The sequence below is a fragment of the Anomaloglossus baeobatrachus genome, chromosome 3, assembly GCF_048569485.1.
Source record: "Anomaloglossus baeobatrachus isolate aAnoBae1 chromosome 3, aAnoBae1.hap1, whole genome shotgun sequence".
Lineage (NCBI taxonomy): Eukaryota > Metazoa > Chordata > Amphibia > Anura > Aromobatidae > Anomaloglossus > Anomaloglossus baeobatrachus.
The window spans coordinates 381119820-381136821 of record NC_134355.1 but is presented as its reverse complement, the minus strand read 5'-3'; positions in this window follow the sequence as shown (position 1 = coordinate 381136821).

The window sequence follows — 17002 nt, the reverse complement described above, 5'->3', positions numbered from 1 at the left end:
GAAATAGGCCTTAAAATTTGTTCAGCAATTTCTCCTGAGTACAGGGATAAAGCTTATTTGATGGAAATCTACTGTTTTGGTGCAAGGCAGGGCTCGGAAGGGAAGGAACACTATTTGAAATGTAACATAAATTTAAAAGGCGGGCGCTCCTTTGTGAAACACGTTATTAAGAGGACCGCAGCTGAGAAGATTTTCACTCACCTATTAATGTTGTGCTGGAAGCAAAACTCTGAATCACTCAGGAATAATATTCACCAACGAAGTATGGAGCCACCGACCTTCGATCCTACCTCCAATCACCGGGATCCCGACAGCTGTTTATTAAGCCAATGATCGGCAAAGTTAGAGTAGCAATTCAGAGGAGGCAGGAGGAGGTGTTCGTGGATTCCGGCCTCGCTGTGGACCAACTGCCAGCTTCCTGGGATGTGGGAGCTTGCTTCAAAGGGCCATATAACTTATAATCATGTTGGCTATATATAAGTAATGTGATCAATTGTCAGCAAGCACCTGACAAAGGGGATGGGAAGTCCCAGAAACACATTGTGCAATAAAAAATATTAGTCAGATCCACCTGGTGTGTTACACGACCTGTAGCACGCAGACAATTGTCTTTTTATCTATTGAGCTATCTGAAATTTGAAATGCAAAATTGGCTGAAATAGATAGTGGATGCCATTTTACTATTGCAGAGTCCCTAATGTGCCTAAACAGTGAAAATTCCATGTTGGAAATTGCATCCCTCAAAAAATTTATCTAGAGGTGTGGTGAGCACCCTAAACCAACATGTGCTTCACAGAAAGGTTAAAGGACAAAGTGGATCATAAATTGTTTTGTGAAAATTATCCTGAGTAAAGGAATACCCCATATGTGATACAAAACTACTGTCTGGGCGAAGGGCAGTGCTCAGAAGGGAAAAAGCTCTATTTGAATTCTGGAGCAACATATTGGCTGGAATAGATTGCGGACGCCATGACACATTTCAAGATTCCGTAGTATGCCAAAAAAGCAAAAACCCTCAAGTGAAGCCATTTTGGAAACTACACCACTCAAGGTCTTTATTTAGGGGAGTAGTGAGCATTTTTAACCCTCAGGTGATAAACTAAAATGTATAACATTGTGCTATGAAAATAAAAAATAAATCTTTCATCTTTCCACTAAAATGTGTCTTTGGCCCCCCAAAAAATTTTAATTTTGAAAAATGGTATTAGGAGAAAATGGACTACACATTTTGTTGCAGAATTTCTTCTGAGTATGCCAATACCCTATATGTGGTCCAAAATTCTTTTTGAGGCACAGTGCAAAGCTCAGAAGGGAAGGAGTGCCATATTGGAATTCAGATTTAGTTGGAATGGATGAATTCATGTAGAGATTCAGTAAGCATATTGACGCTACAGGTGTGTCACACAATTTTATACAATTGAGTGGAGAAAAAAAGAATAATTAATTACATTTTTTTCACTAATATGTTTCAGCTCCATGTTTTTAATGCTTATAAGGGCTAGAATAAAACATTGGAACTCACAGTTTATTGCATAATTGTTACAGAATTTGTTAATACCCTCCATGCAATCAGCAATTACCTTTGAGGTACAGTACAAAGCTGAGAAGGGAAGGGACACCAAATTGGACTTCAGAATTTGCTTGAATGGTCTGTGACTGCCATGTCACATTTGCAGAGCCTCTGAAATGTCAGAACAGCAGACATACCCCTCCCCCCATGAACTAATTTTACAAAATGCACTACTCAATAAATTAATCTAAGGGTGCAATGAGCATATTGTCACCACAGGTCTGTCACGGAATGTTATACTATTCGGTGATGAAGAAAATTGAATTACATTTTTACCACTAAAATATTGTTTTAACCCCAGATTTCTTATTTTCTCAATGTACTACACAATTTCTCCTGAATTTGGCAATAAAGCATGTCACTGTACAGTACTAATACTGATCCATATTTTTTATCACTTTCTATTCCACTTTTTGTGAGGCAAAATAAAAAATACACAGCAACTCAAGAATTCACCATTCATTGTGTAGTAAAATTGAGAAAGTTTTATTCTTTGGGTCAGTATAAATACAGCAATACCACATTTATATATTTTTTTAATGTTTTGCAGATTTTATACAATAAAAAAGATTTTATTGCAAAAAAGTTTTATTCAGTGCTGTATTTTGAGCTAAACAGTCATGGCCAAAAGTTTTGAGAATGCTACAAATATTAATTTTTACAAAGTCTACTGCTTCAGTTTTTCTAATGGCAATTTGCATATACTCCAGAATGTCATAAAGAGTGATCGGCTTAACAGCAATTACTTGCAAAGTCAATATTGGCTAAGAAAATGAACTTTAACCCCCAAAACACATTTCAACATCATTGCATTCCAGCCTTAAAAGGAGCAGCTAACATTGTTTTAGTGATTGTTCCATTACCACAGGTGTGGGTGTTGATGAGGACAGGGCTGGCGATCAATCAGTCATGATTAAATAAGAATGACACCACTGGACACTTTAAAAGGAGGCTGGTGCTTGGTATCATTGTTTCTCTTCAGTTAACTATGGTTATCTCTAAAGAAACACATGCAGCCATCATTGCTCTGCGCAAAAATGGCCTAACAGGGAAGAGTATCGCAGCTACAAAGATTGCACCTCAGTCAACAATCTATCGCATCATCAAGAACTTAGGCGGGCTTTGCACACTACGACATCGCAGCCCGATGCTGCGATGCCGAGTGCGATAGTGCCCGCCCCCGTCGCAGCAGCGATATGTGGTGATAGCTGGCGTAGCGAAAGTTATCGCTACGCCAGCTTCACACACACACTCACCTGCCGTGCGACGTCCCTGTGGCCGGCGACCCGCCTCCTTGTTAAGGGGGCGGGTCGTGCGGCGTCACTGCGACGTCACACGGCAGGCGGCCAATCAGAGCGGAGGGGCGGAGATGAGCAGGATGTCAACATCCTGCCCACCTCCTTCCTTCCGCATATCCTACGGAAGCCGCAGTGAGGCCGGTAGGAGACGTTCCTCGCTCCTGCGACTTCACACACAGCGATGTGTGCAGCCGCAGGAGCGAGGAACAACATCGGACCGTCGCGTCAGCGTAATCATGGATTACGCCGACGTTGCACCGATGATACGATTACGACGCTTTTGCGCTCGTTAATCGTATCATCCAGCCTTTACACACTGCGATGTCGCATGCGATGCCGGAAGTGCGTCATTTTCAATTTGACCCCACCCACATCGCACCTGCGATGTCGCAGTGTGCAAAGTGCCCCTTAGAGGAGAGAGCTTCCATTATTGCCAAAAAGGCTCCAGGGCACCCAAGAAGGACCAGCAAACGCCAGGACCGTATCTTAAAACTGTTTCAGCTGCGGGATCGGACTACCAGCAGTGCCGAGCTTGCTCAGCAATGGCAGCAGGCTGGTGTGAGTGCTTCTGCACGCACTGTGAGGTGGAGACTCTTTGAGCAAGGCCTGGTTTCAAGGAGGGCAGCAAAGAAGCCACTTCTCTCCAGAAAAAACATCAGGGACCGACTGATATTCTGCAAAAGGTACAGGGAGTGGACTGCTGAGGACTGGGGTAAAGTCATTTTCTCAGATGAATCCCCCTTTTGATTGTTTGGGACATCTGGAAAACAGCTTATTAGGAGAGGAAGAAGTGAGCGCTACCACCAATCTTTTCTCATGCCAACTGTTAAGCATCCTGAAACGATTCATGTGTGGGGTTGCTTCTCAGCCAAGGGAATCGGCTCACTCACAGTCTTGCCTAAAAACACAGCCATGAATAAAGAATGGTACCTGAATGTCCTCCAAGAGCAACTTCTCCCAACCGTCCAAGAGCAGTTTGGTGCCCAACAATGCCTTTTCCAGCATGATGGAGCACCTTGCCATAAAGCAAAGGTGATCACTAAATGACTCATGGAACAAAACAGAGATTTTGGGTCCATGGCCTGGAAACTCCCCAGATCTTAATCCCATTAAGAACTTGTGGGCAATCATCAAGAGACGGGTGAACAAACAAAAACCAACAAATTCTGGCAAAATGCAAGCATTGCTTATGCAAGAATGGACAGCTATCAGTCAGGATTTGGTCCAGAAGTTGATTGAGAGCATACCAGGGAGAATTGCTGAGGTCCTGAAGAAGAAGGGTCAACACTGCAAATATTGACTTGTTGCATTAACTCGTTCTAACTATCAATATAACCTTTGGTACTCATAATATGATTGCAATTATATATCTGTATGTGATGTAAACATCAGACAAACACAAATAAAAACCTGAGGGCAACAGATCATGTGAAAATATAATTTTGGTGTCATTCTCAAAACTTTTGGCCATGACTGTACATATTTATTTTTTTGCTCATGGAGCCATATAGCAGCTTGTTTTTTACATGACAAGATGACGTTTTCAGTGATACCATTTTTATTTAGATATGACTTTTGGATTTTTTTTTTCAACTTTTTGGAAATTGTATGATGAAAAGACAACAAGTGGGACACAATTGTGAAGTTGAATGAAATTTATTGTTGATTGTAAATATTTTTAAAAAATAAATAACTGAAAAGTGGGGTGTGCAATATTAAGCCTGCTTTAGACCTTACGATCCAGCATGCTATATCGTAGGCGATCGTACCTGCCCCCATCATATGTGCGGCACGTTCAATTTGTTGAACGTGTCGCACAAACAAATAACCCCCCGTCACACATACTTACCCGTCCATATGACCTCGATGTGGGCAGCGAACATCCACTTCCTGGAGTGTGAGGGACGTTCGGCGTCACATTGACATCATCACGCGGCAGCCGTCCAATAGAAGTGGAGGGGCGGAGATGAGCGGGACGTAAATATCCAGCCCACCTCCTTCCTTCCGCATTGCCGGCGGGAGCCGCGTGACGCAGGTAAGATCTGTTCTGTTCATCATTCCCAGGGTGTCGCACACTGCGATGTGTGGTACCTCAGGAACATTGAACAACCTGACGTTCAATTTTTAGGAATTGAACGACGTGCATGCGATGAACGTTTTACCGTTCAATCGCAATCACACGTAGCTGTTACATGCTACAATGTAACTTACGATGCCTGATGTACGTCACTTACGACGTGACCCCGCCGACACATCATAAGATATATTGTAGCGTGTAAAGCGCCCTTTATTCATCCCCTTTAAGTTAATACTTTGTAGCGCCACCTTTTGCTGCGATTACAGATGCAAGTCGCTTGGGATATGTCTCTATCAGTTTTGCACATCGAGAAACTGAAATTCTTGCCCATTCTTCCTTTGAAAACAGCTCCAGCTGAGTGAGGTTGGATGGAGAGCATTTGTGAAGAGCAGTTTTCAGCTCTTTCTACAAATTCTCGATTGGATTCAGGTCTGGACTTTGACTTAGCCATTCTAACACCTGGATACGTTTATTTGCGAACCATTCCATTGTAGATTTTGCTTTATGTTTGGCATCATTGTTTTGTTGGAAGACAAATCTCTGTCCCAGGCTCAAGTCTTTTGCAAACTCAAACAGGTTTCCTTCAAGAATGGTCCTGTATTTGGCTCCATCCATCTTCCCATCAATTTTAGCCATCTTCCCTGTGCCTGATGAAGAAAAGCAGGCCCAAACCATGGTGCTGCCACCACCATGTTTGACAGTCGGGATGATGTGTTCAGGGTGATGAGCTGTATTGCTTTTGCGCCAAACATACCATTTGGCACTGTGCCCAAATAGTTCGATTTTGGTATCATCTGACCAGAGCACCTTCTTCCACATGTTTGATGTGTCTCTCAGGTGGCTTGTGGCAAACTTTAAACAACACTTTTTATGGATATCTTTGAGCCTTGGCTTTGTCCTTGCCACTCTTCCACAAAGGCCAGATTTGTGCAGAGTACGACGGATTGTTGTCCTATGGACAGACTCTCCCACCTCAGCTGTAGATCTCTGCAGTTCATCCAGAGTGATCATGGGCCTCTTGGCTGCATCCCTGATCAGTCTTCTCCTCATTTGAAATGAAAGTTTGTATGGAAGGCCGGGTCTTGGTAGATTTGCAGTGGTATGATACTTCTTCCATTTCAATATAATCGCTTGCACAGTGCTCCTTGGGATGTTTAAAGTTCTGGAAAACTTTTTGTAACAAAATCTGGCTTTAAACTTCTCCACAGCAGTATCACGGACCTGCCTGTTGTGTTTCTTGGTCTTCATGATGCTATCTGCACTTTAAACATAACACTAAGGCGGGCATTAAACGCTGTGACATCGCTAGCAATTGCTAGCGATGTCGAGCGCGATAGCACCCGCCCCTGTCGCACATGCGATATGTGGTGATTGCTGCCGTAGCGAACATTATCTATACGGCAGCTTCACACGCACATACCTGGTCGGCGACGTCACTGTGACCGCCGAACAATATCTCCTTCAAGGGGGAGGTGCGTTCGATGTCACAGCGATGTCACCACGACGTCACTAAGCGGCCGACCAATACAAGCGGAGGGGCGGAGATGAGCGGGACATAACATCCCGCCCACCTCCTTCCTTCCGCATTGTCGGTGGAGGCAGGTAAGGAGATGTTTGTCGTTCCTGCGGTGTCACACACAGCGATGTGTGGTGCTGCAGGAATGACAAACAACATTGTAACGGCAGCAGCAGCGATATTATGAAAAGGAGCGACGTGTCACCGATCAACGATTTTTGACGTTTTTGCGATCGGTGATCGTCACTCCTAGGGTTTACACGCTGCGATGTCGATAACGGTGCCGGATGTGCGTCACTAACGACGTGACCCCGACGATATATCGTTACCGATGTCGCAACGTGTAATGCCCGCCTAAGACTATCACAGAGAAAGTGCACTTAAACGGAGACTTGATTATACACAGGTGGATTATATTTATCATCAGTCATTTAGGACAATATTGGATCATTCAGAGATCCTCAATGAACTTCTGGTGGGAGTTTGCTGCACTGAAAGTAAAGGGGACTAATATTATTGCACACCCCACTTTTCAGTTTTTTTCATTTATTTTTTAAAAGAGTTTAAAATAAACAATAAGTTTCATTCAACTTCACAATCGTGTCCCACTTGTTGTTGATTCTTCACCATAACATTAAAATTTTTATCTTTATGTTTGAAGCCTGAAATGTGGGAAAAGGTTGAAAACTTCAAGGGAGCCGAATACTTTTGCAAGGCACTGCATATATATATATATATATATATATATATATATATATATATATATATATAAATAAAATGTACACAATATATAGTTGTATAACAGTAAATAATTTAAAAAAAATGGAGTAGCGCTCCGCGGTATTTTTGATTCTCTACGCAGATAAAATGGATGGCTAAGGGCTGCCACCTCCAGCTGCCTAGCTTTACCTGACTGGCGATCAAAATACAGGGAAGAACATTATTTTTGTTGTATTTATTTAAAAAAATAATGAAAAAAAATGCGTGGGCTCCGGCCATATTTTGTTTGCATAAGTGCAAAACGTATTAGTCTAAATTTACCAGTGACATAAAGAATAATGTGTTAACTAAAAAATCAGCAGTCACTCTATGTCACTGCAGACTTGTGAATCCTCACATCGCGCTCTGTGCCCACTGTGAGAATTCTCTTGCAAGAGACCAATGTGATTTGTATACTCAGGCCACATTTTCTCACAAAATTCACTATTATTGGTCCACATGCCTAGTTGGAATGTGGCTGGAAATATGCATATAACATACTTTGGTCTCATGACTAGAGTTGAGCGCGGTTCGAGGTTCCCCAATTTCATTTTCGAGTGGTTTGGGGGGTTTTCTAGATCGAACTAGAACTCGAGCTTTTTGCTAAAAGTTCGGCAGCTTGAGTTACGTTCGAGAACAGTTCTATCAGTAAAAAGCCTAGCTAATTACTAGCTTGCTTTTCACTGTAATAGTGTGAGTCACTCTGTATAGTGTGCGGGGCGGGGTAGATCTGTGTTGCTGAGAGAATGCCGATTGCCATTTTTTTTTTCCTTCCCTAATCCCGCATGTAGTGGGGCGGGCCAGCATGTCAGCCAATCCCAGACACACACACAGGTAAGTGGACTTTTTGCCAGACAAGCAAGGGCATATGTCATAGGTTGTGAATGTCCTTGCATTATAAATACGGCCATTTACTCTCACGGCGCCATTATCTGCCTTCTGCGTCTGGGTGACAGTCACTGCTCACGCAGCTCCTGTCGCCGGTCCTGCTGTGTACACTATACACACAGCGCTTTACAGAATAGGGACAGAAGTTTATTTCAGCCCTTTTGAGGGCTCATTTTCTCGGGCTCAGAGCCATAGGTGACAGACAGGTCCATGGAAACGCTGTATACAGCTTCAGATAACAGCGTCTGTGTACCTAAGCTCAGGGAATTCCTTGCTGCATTTCACCATTAGGAGGGATAGAAAGTGAGGCTTCCTTTCCTCTATACTTACCCACAACCCGGCCAATGTACCCTCCTGCCCATTTTTGCAAAGCTATTTTAATAGCAAAGAGTGCTGCCACTTAGTGCCATCCAAAAAGTGGCTGCTATACTGCATTAGTGTCCTACTGGTGCCAAGCATTTTCCAGCACCTCTGCATTGTACCCTGCTGCCCTTTTTTTGCAAAGCTATTTTAATAGCAGAGAGTGCTTCCAGTTAGTACCATCCAAAAAGTGGCTGCTGTACTCCATTTGTGTCCCACTTGTGCCAAGCAAGTACCACCACCTCTGCATTGTACCCTCCTGCCCATTTTTGCAAAGGTATTTTAATAGCAAAGAGTGCTGCCACTTAGTGCCATCCAAAAAGTGGCTGCTATACTGCATTAGTGTCCTACTGGTGCCAAGCATTTTCCAGCACCTCTGCATTGTACCCTGCTGTCTTTTTTGCAAAGATATTTTAATAGCAAAGAGTGCTGCCAGTTAGTGCCATCCAAAAAGTGGCTGCTGTACTACATTAGTGTCCCACTTGTGCCAAGCAAGTCCCACCACCTCTGCATTGTACCCTGCTGCCTTTTATTGCAAAGCTTTTTTAATAGCAAAGAGTGCTGCCAGTTGTAGGGCCATAGTTGCAATGTCAGGGATAGTCAGTGTTGTTTCTTCAGCTGTCAATAAAGACCACGTCTGCAATCTACACCACCTCTCAATTTTTGCTACCACATTTTAAGTGGCCAATCTTGTCGCTAACAAAATGAGTGGCAAAAGGACAGATGCTGATGGAAAGGGGAACAGGCGTGTTGTAAAAGGAAAAAAAGTTTGTGTCTGTGGGGAAGGTGGGAAAGCAACATTAACATCTGCTGAAGATAGGCCATCTTCCAGCAAAAGTAAGATGTCTACTACTTTCCGTGGACAATCCGATGTGCTCCCTTTTTTACGGAACAAAAGAACTGGAAGGTAGACAATGCACAAAAAAAACACATGCTTGAATGGATCTCAAGTGCTCCAACAAGTGGCCTCTCCTCCACCTCAACTTCTAAATCCAAAAAACAACAGTCCTCTGAGTTGTCATCACGATCCCATTTGCTATCTCCCAGCTCTCAAGTCTCCACCCGACCTGCAGAGTATGGTGTAACAGAGATGGCTGAGTCTGCAGAGCTGTTCAGTCACACTATAGGCTGGGAATCAGAGGTCTGCTCCCAAGCTACAGTGAGTACAGACCAGGAAATGGTCTACAGTGATGCCCAGAAGCTTTGTGACTCAGATTCAGGCCCTGATGACCAAGTTTCTGAGCATAATGTAGACCCTCATTCACAAACTGTAACACCTGTTGGTGTAGACAATGAGGAGCATACTGATGACGATCAGACACAGATACCAGATTGTGATGACAACTTAAATATTCGGTCAGGGCAGGAAGAGGCTAGGTCTGAGGGCGGGGGAAGTGCAAACAGAACGCTTGATGATGAAGTTCTAGATCCCACTTACTGTCAACTCACAGTCAGGCACTCGAGGTCAACAGAGGCGGTGGAGGAAGATGCAACTGACGACGAAGTTACCTTGAGCCTTCCTGGACAGAGGAGGAGTAATGGTAGCACATCTACAACTGCATCCTCAGCCACCACTCTGCCTCTGAGCACCAATCGGGGTGGCTCAGCAGGTTGCATGTCCTCTAAGCCTTGCCTAGCCTGGTCCTTTTTTGATCTTGCAAAGGATCGCCCAAATCATGTGATCTGTAAAATTTGTTGGGAATCTGTAAGTAGAGGCAAAAACCTCAGCAGTTTGACAACTTCTTCCATGAATCGTCACATGAATAGCTATCATAAGTCCCAGTGGGAAGCTCACTGTGCTGCAATGCGGCCTAGCGTAGCGGGCCAACCACTGCCTGCCCCTTCCAGTGCATCCACGCGCTCTTCATCTTCTATGACTGTGGGGACAGCTGGCACATCTGTTCTTCCACGCAGACCTTCCACCTCTTTAACCACAACAGGCAGTTTGCTTGGCAGGTCGTCAGTTGGTTTGGAAAGGGAAACAAGTGCCGTGTACAGCTCTCTCAGACATCTGCGACGCCCTTGATCCCAGGGGTCACAGGTAACAACATCACCACACCACACACACACACCCCCATCCCTTGTGAGGACACACCCGTCACCCGAAAGGGAGACCTAATGCCTCCCTCAGGGCCAGTAGGGCACACCAGGTGGGCGGAGGCAGGCGGAAAAGCCACACCCACCGAGGAGACTACTGTTCTGAGGCAGGAAATACAAACAGTCAGTTTAGAGTGGAGTTTTGGAGAGTGACAGGAGGAGGAAGGAGAGAAGCTGTCAGGGACCGGGTTGGAGCCTGGGATCCCCGTAACGTCAGGCAGGCAGACGGTGGTGGCCGCCTGCAGGAGTACCGGTATAGCGACTGGCGGAACTGTAGGGACCTGGCCAGGGTTGGAGCCCGCCCGACCTGAACCGGGGAGTCAACAGCTAATCGGAGCACCAGTAACCGGGTACTCAGACCTCGTCCTAGCTTAGAAGCCACTAAGTTTAGGCAAATTCACTGATTGCAGTCTGGACCTCACGGGTTCATCCTCACCCAAAGTCCCGAAAGAAGGCATAAGCCCACCGATACCGGGTGAGAGCCACTGCCAAGGGCCAAACACCCGACGGGCCAGCGCCTGCGGGCAACCGAGGGATCTTTCGGCAGCTAAACGCCGGGGAGCAGGCTACCACTGCCCAGGCAGGGGAACCGAAAAGCCACAACAGAAGGTGCAAAGGAAAGGGGCCACCATCAGCCTCACAAAGGACACAAGCAGCTGGCTGTGGGACCCGACCATACCCGAACTTTGGTTTACCAGTGACTCCGAGTGTGAATTAATAGTGAGTACACCAGTGCCATCCGGGCACGACAGCGCCACGACATCATCGCCCATCCCACTGGGCCCTGGGACACACCGCCCCTACCCATGGAGGGGCTAACATCCAGGCTGCGCCCTCAACATCAGTCCCGGGAGCCCCCTTCACTCCTGCCGCAGCGGTGGTGCATCCCGTCACCACGACCTGTGGGTGGCGTCACGACCCGTCCAACGACAACGCGGCCCCCGGCTGCGCACCTCTTCCCACATCACTACCGCACTGCCTCCCCTTAACAGAGCGACGTGGCCCCCGGTCCGGAGGCGCTCGAGCCACTGACAACCCGAGCCCGGACCAAGAGCGGCTCGGCCCGGCAAGAGGAGCGGCCAAGCCCTCTCAGGGCGGTACACATCGACTCTTCTGGCGTTACGAACAGGATTCGGACAGTCCACTCACCTGTGGAAGTGCGCCTTAGAAGTATCCGTCAGCGGAGTCCTTTCGAAAAAGTTAAAGCCCCGCCATCTTGGGCGCGAAAGTTTCCCGCTCGAGTCGTCTTCCCCGAGCAGTGAAGGCGTGAAAGTGAAGCCCCGCCCCCGGAAGGAGGAGTGCTGGAAGAAAACCAAAGGGACGCGGGTGAACAAGTGGGCCTCATGTGATCTCAGGGATAAAGGGCAGGGACCTCAGGACCCTGCATTCGTTCCGTTCCTGGATTCCGACAGTGCGACAGCAGCATGGCAACTTCCGTCCAGAGTCCCGAGATCCCGGAGCCTGCGCCAGGAACAGCGGCGTGGGTGAAGGCCCGGACGGAGGAGATGTGCCGCCGCCTCCAGCACCAGGTAAGCTTCTTGGTAGAGCACTGGGTGGCGAAGATGGGGGAGATAGTGGCTGCCGTGCGGGCCCATGAGAGGATGACGGTGTTGGCAGGGTGGGAAGGCGACCCACATCCCTATGCCCTTGAGGGGTCGGCCATCGTGGCTGAGAGGCTCGGTCTGCTGCTGCCCGCCATACCGCCTCCTCCATTGCCCGCAGTGGTTGCCACTGCTCCTCTGCCCATATCCCCACCCCCGACACTGGTGGCAGAGTACGTCCTGGGCGCTCATGGGAAGCTGCTTGGGGAGGCTGGCCCGGACCTGTTGTGGAATCCGGCCGCACTGTGCCCATTGTCTGAAGAGACCCATTCCTGGCCAGCATCTGATCCCGAAACGGCACCGGCTGTTCCGAAAGTTACTGCGCCCAAGTGCGCACCGGCCCTGGTAGTCCGCCCGGCGAAGAATGCCCTGAAGGCAAAGCAAACCGCTCCAGGGTCACGGGCCTCGGCTGAGGTTCCGCGGGGAGGCAGCTACAAGGCAGCAGAGCCGGCCGCGACACAGCGGGGCTCCCCTTTGAGAGTGTTGATCGTAGTCGACACCGGGGAGCGCCAGCTGGGCCAGACCCCCACTGAAGTAGACCCCGGGCATGCGGATGCCCCGTATTGGGAGCGGCAGCATAGCCAGCTAAGCAGGGAGATCGCGGCCAGGGAGAAGAGGAGAGAGGAGGTCCTTGCCCGTACTATCGAAGGGAAGGAGCATCTGCGGAGTGCTGGATACTGGGTGTGGGGTCCGACTTACCAGGGCCAGGTCAGAAGATTCAACCGGGACAAAGGCTGGGGGTTCCTGTATAACCCCAACTTGGAAGGTGAGGTCTTCTTCTCCCGGCAGGATGTAACTGCCCATCTCCCGTTTGGGTACCCGGACCATGACCTCCTTCCCGGCAATCTAGTGCACTACACCCGGCACCGAGGAGAGAGGGGCTGGTTTGCCCTGGATGTCCGGAGCAGCAGACAGCCCCCTCCTCCACCGTACAGCCCCGATGTGGAGGTTGAAGAGGAGCCTCCCACCAAGTAAGGAGATGGTAGCCCGTTGGCTATAAAGGACCCGTCCCCATTGGGACTTATGTTAATCCCAGTTTAACCCCTGTTGCGTGAGTGACTGCTCATGGACAAGGCCGTGGACTTGCTGGCCACCCAAAAACTATTGGGCTTGTAAATATTGCCCCATCCTGCCCCTTTTTACCATGCCTTCCCGTTCCGTTAGCCTCCGGAGAGGCAGATTGGATGTATGACCTGCAGCAGAGCAGGCTTGGGTCCGGTCACCACCGCCGGGACCGGTGACCATCCTCCGGGGAACCTTTGGGCAACTACCGGGTGCACCGCACCGTACCCGTTCCTGCCTGGGTGATCTAGCTGTGTTCCTGTTTCCGGACTGGGGAAAAGGGGTGCTGCCCGTTTCTTAGGGGCAGCATCAAGGCTAGGTTGCTTGGGTGGGAAAGGCGGAAGGACATGAACCCATTCCGGTGATTAAAGTTATGTAACGTTAAAGTAAAATGCCTCCCGTTATGGGAAGACCTTCAGAAATATTATGTTTGTAATAATGTTATTATACTTGTAACTGTTCCTGTTTTTTCTAGTTAAAAGAAAAAGAAAAAAATAAACCGGAGTTGGTAGGGCAGCCCGCAGACGGTCTGCATTAAACCAAGAAGGAATGTGACGCCCTAAACCCCAGGGGTCACAGGTAACAACATCACCACACCACACACACACACCCCCATCCCTTGTGAGGACACACCCGTCACCCGAAAGGGAGACCTGATGCCTCCCTCAGGGCCAGTAGGGCACACCAGGTGGGCGGAGGCAGGCGGAAAGGAACGCCCACCGAGGAGACTACTGTCCTGAGGCAGGAAATACAAACAGTCAGTTTAGAGTGGAGTTTTGGAGAGTGACAGGAGGAGGAAGGAGAGAAGCTGTCAGGGACCCGGGTTGGAGCCTGGGATTCCCGTAACGTCAGGCAGGCAGACGGTGGTGGCCACCTGCAGGAGTACCGGTATAGCGACCGGCGGAACCGTAGGGACCGGGCCAGGGTTGGAGCCCGCCGGACCTGAACCGGGAAGTCAACAGCTAATCGGAGCACCAGTAACTGGGTACTCAGACCCCGTCCTAGCTTAGAAGCCACTTAGTTTAGGCAAATTCACTGATTGCAGTCTGGACCTCACGGGTTCATCCTCACCCAAAGTCATGAAAGAAGGCAAAAGCCCACCGATACCAGGTGAGAGCCACTGCCAAGGGCCAAACACCCGACGGGCCAGCGCCTGCGGGCAACCGAGGGATCTTCCGGCAGCTAAACGCCGGGGAGCAGGCTACCACTGCCCAGGCAGGGGAGCCGAAAAGCCACAACAGAAGGTGCAAAGGAAAGGGGCCACCATCAGCCTCACAAGGGACACAAGCAGCTGGCTGCGGGACCCGACCATACCCGAACTTTGGTTTACCAGTGACTCCGAGTGTGAATTAATAGTGAGTACACCAGTGCCATCCGGGCACGACACCGCACCGCAGCACAGCACACTGTACCACAACATTATCGCCCGTCCCACCGGGCCCCGGGACACACCGCCCCTACCCACAGAGGGGCTAACATCCAGGCTGCGCCCTCAGCATCGTTCCCGGGAGTACCCATCACTCCCGCCGCAACGGTGGTGCATCCCGTCACCACGACCCGTGGGTGGCGTCACGAACCGTCCAACGACAATGCGGCCCCTGGCTGCGCACCTCGTCCCACATCACCACCCCACTGCCTCCCCTTAACAGAGCGACGTGGCCCCCGGTCCGGAGGCGCTCGAGCCACCGACAACCCGAGCCCGGACCTCAAGCGGCTCGCCCCGGCAAGAAGAGCGGCCGAGCCCTCTCAGGGCGTTACACATCGACTGTTCTGGTGTCACGAACAGGATTTGGACAGTCCACTCACCTGTGGAAGTGTGCCTTGGAAGTATCCGTCAGCGGAGTCCTGCTGCAAAAGTTGAAGCCCGTCATCTTGGGCGCGAAAGTTTCCCGCTCGAGTCGTCTTCCCAGAGCAGTAAGGGCGCAAAAGTGAAGCCCCGCTCCCGGAAGTAGGAGTGCTGGAAGAAAACCAAGGGGGCGCGGGTGAAGAAGTGTGCCTCATGTGATCTCGGGGATAAAGGGCAGAGACTCCAGGACCCTGCATCCGTTCCGTTCCTGGATCCCGACCGTGCGACAGCAGCATGGCAACTTCCGTCCAGAGTCCCGAGATCCCGGAGCCCGCGCCAGGAACAGCGGCGTGGGTGAAGGCCCGGACGGAGGAGATGTGCCGCCGCCTCCAGCACTAGGTCCAGAGGCGCTCGAGCCACCGACAACCCGAGCCCGGACCTCGGCAAGAGGAGCGGCCGAGCCCTCTCAGGGCGGTACACATCAATAGTACCAACTTTGGATGAAGGCAACATCATGCCTCCGCCTGCACTTTCCTCACAAACCTGCATTTTTCCAGGGACACACTACTCACCACCGTCTCCACACAGCAGCCAGATCTCTGTCCCTCAGATGTGGACAAATAAAAGGTCATTTCCTCCGACCCACGACAAAGCTAAGAGGTTGACTTTATCCCTCTGTAAGCTTTTGGCTACCGAAATGCTGCCTTTCCACCTGGTGGACACAGCGGATTTTCAAGACCTTATGTCCGTCGATGTGCCGCACTACCAGATGCCCAGTCGCCACTAATTCTCTAAGAAAGGTGTGTCTGCGCTACACCTGCGTGTTGCACACAACATCACCGCTTCCTTGAGAAACTCTGTGTGTGAACGGGTGCATTTCACCACCGATACTTGGACCAATAAGCATGGACAGGGACGTTACATGTCGCTGACTGGGCACTGGGTAACTATGGTGATAGATGGAGAAGGGTCTGCTGAACAAGTCTTGCCGTCCCCATGACTTTTGCGTCAATCCTCTTTCTGTCTTAGTTCCTCCAACGCTTCTGCCTCCTCAACCTCGTCTGGGTCCTCCACCGCCGCCCCCAGCCTGCCTGGTCAGGCCACCAGCGTTGTAACTGTGCACAAGGAATCACGCACACCTCATTACTATGCTGGCAGCAGAGCGCAACGGCATCAGGCGGTCTTTAGCTTGAAATGTCTTGGAACTAAGAGCGGCTGAGTTGTGGTCAGCTCTGGAGACCGAGTTTCGTAAATGGTTGTCTCCACTCAACCTGCAGCCTGGTAAGGCCGTGTGCGACAATGCTGCAAACCTGGGTGCGGCCCTTCACCTGGGGAAGGTGACACATGTGCCTTGTATGGCTCAAGTGTTGAACCTTTTTGTCCAGCAATTTTTAACACACTATCCTGGCCTAGATGGCCTTCTGCACAGGGCAAAAAAACTGTCTGCTCACTTCCGCTGTTCAAGCGCCGCAGCTGAGCGACTTGCATCACTCCAGAAGTCTTACGGCCTGCCGGTTCATTGCCTGAAATGCGATGTGCGAAATGCTGGAATTCGACTCTCCACATGTTACAGCGACTGTGGCAGCACCGCCGAGCACTGGTGCAATACGTCATGACGTATAGCATGGGGCAATGAGATGCAGAGGTTTGGCACATCACCCTGATGGAGTGGTCTCAGATCAATGACCTATGCACCCTTCTGCAAAGTTTCGATATGGCGACGAATATGTTTAGCGCTGACAATGCCATTATCAGCATGACAATTCCAGTCATTTACATGCTGAAGCACACGCTAAACACTATTCGGAGTCAGGGGGTGGGACAACAGGAAGGGGAGGAACTACAGGAGGATTCATATGCGTGAGGCATACCAACATCTACAAGGTCCAGACGTTCATCATCACCAAGGCAGCAGGCATGGGACGGTGGGGGACAGGGATCAACAAGGGCGCATAGTAGCAGGCAAAATGTGGAGGAAGGTGCAGAAG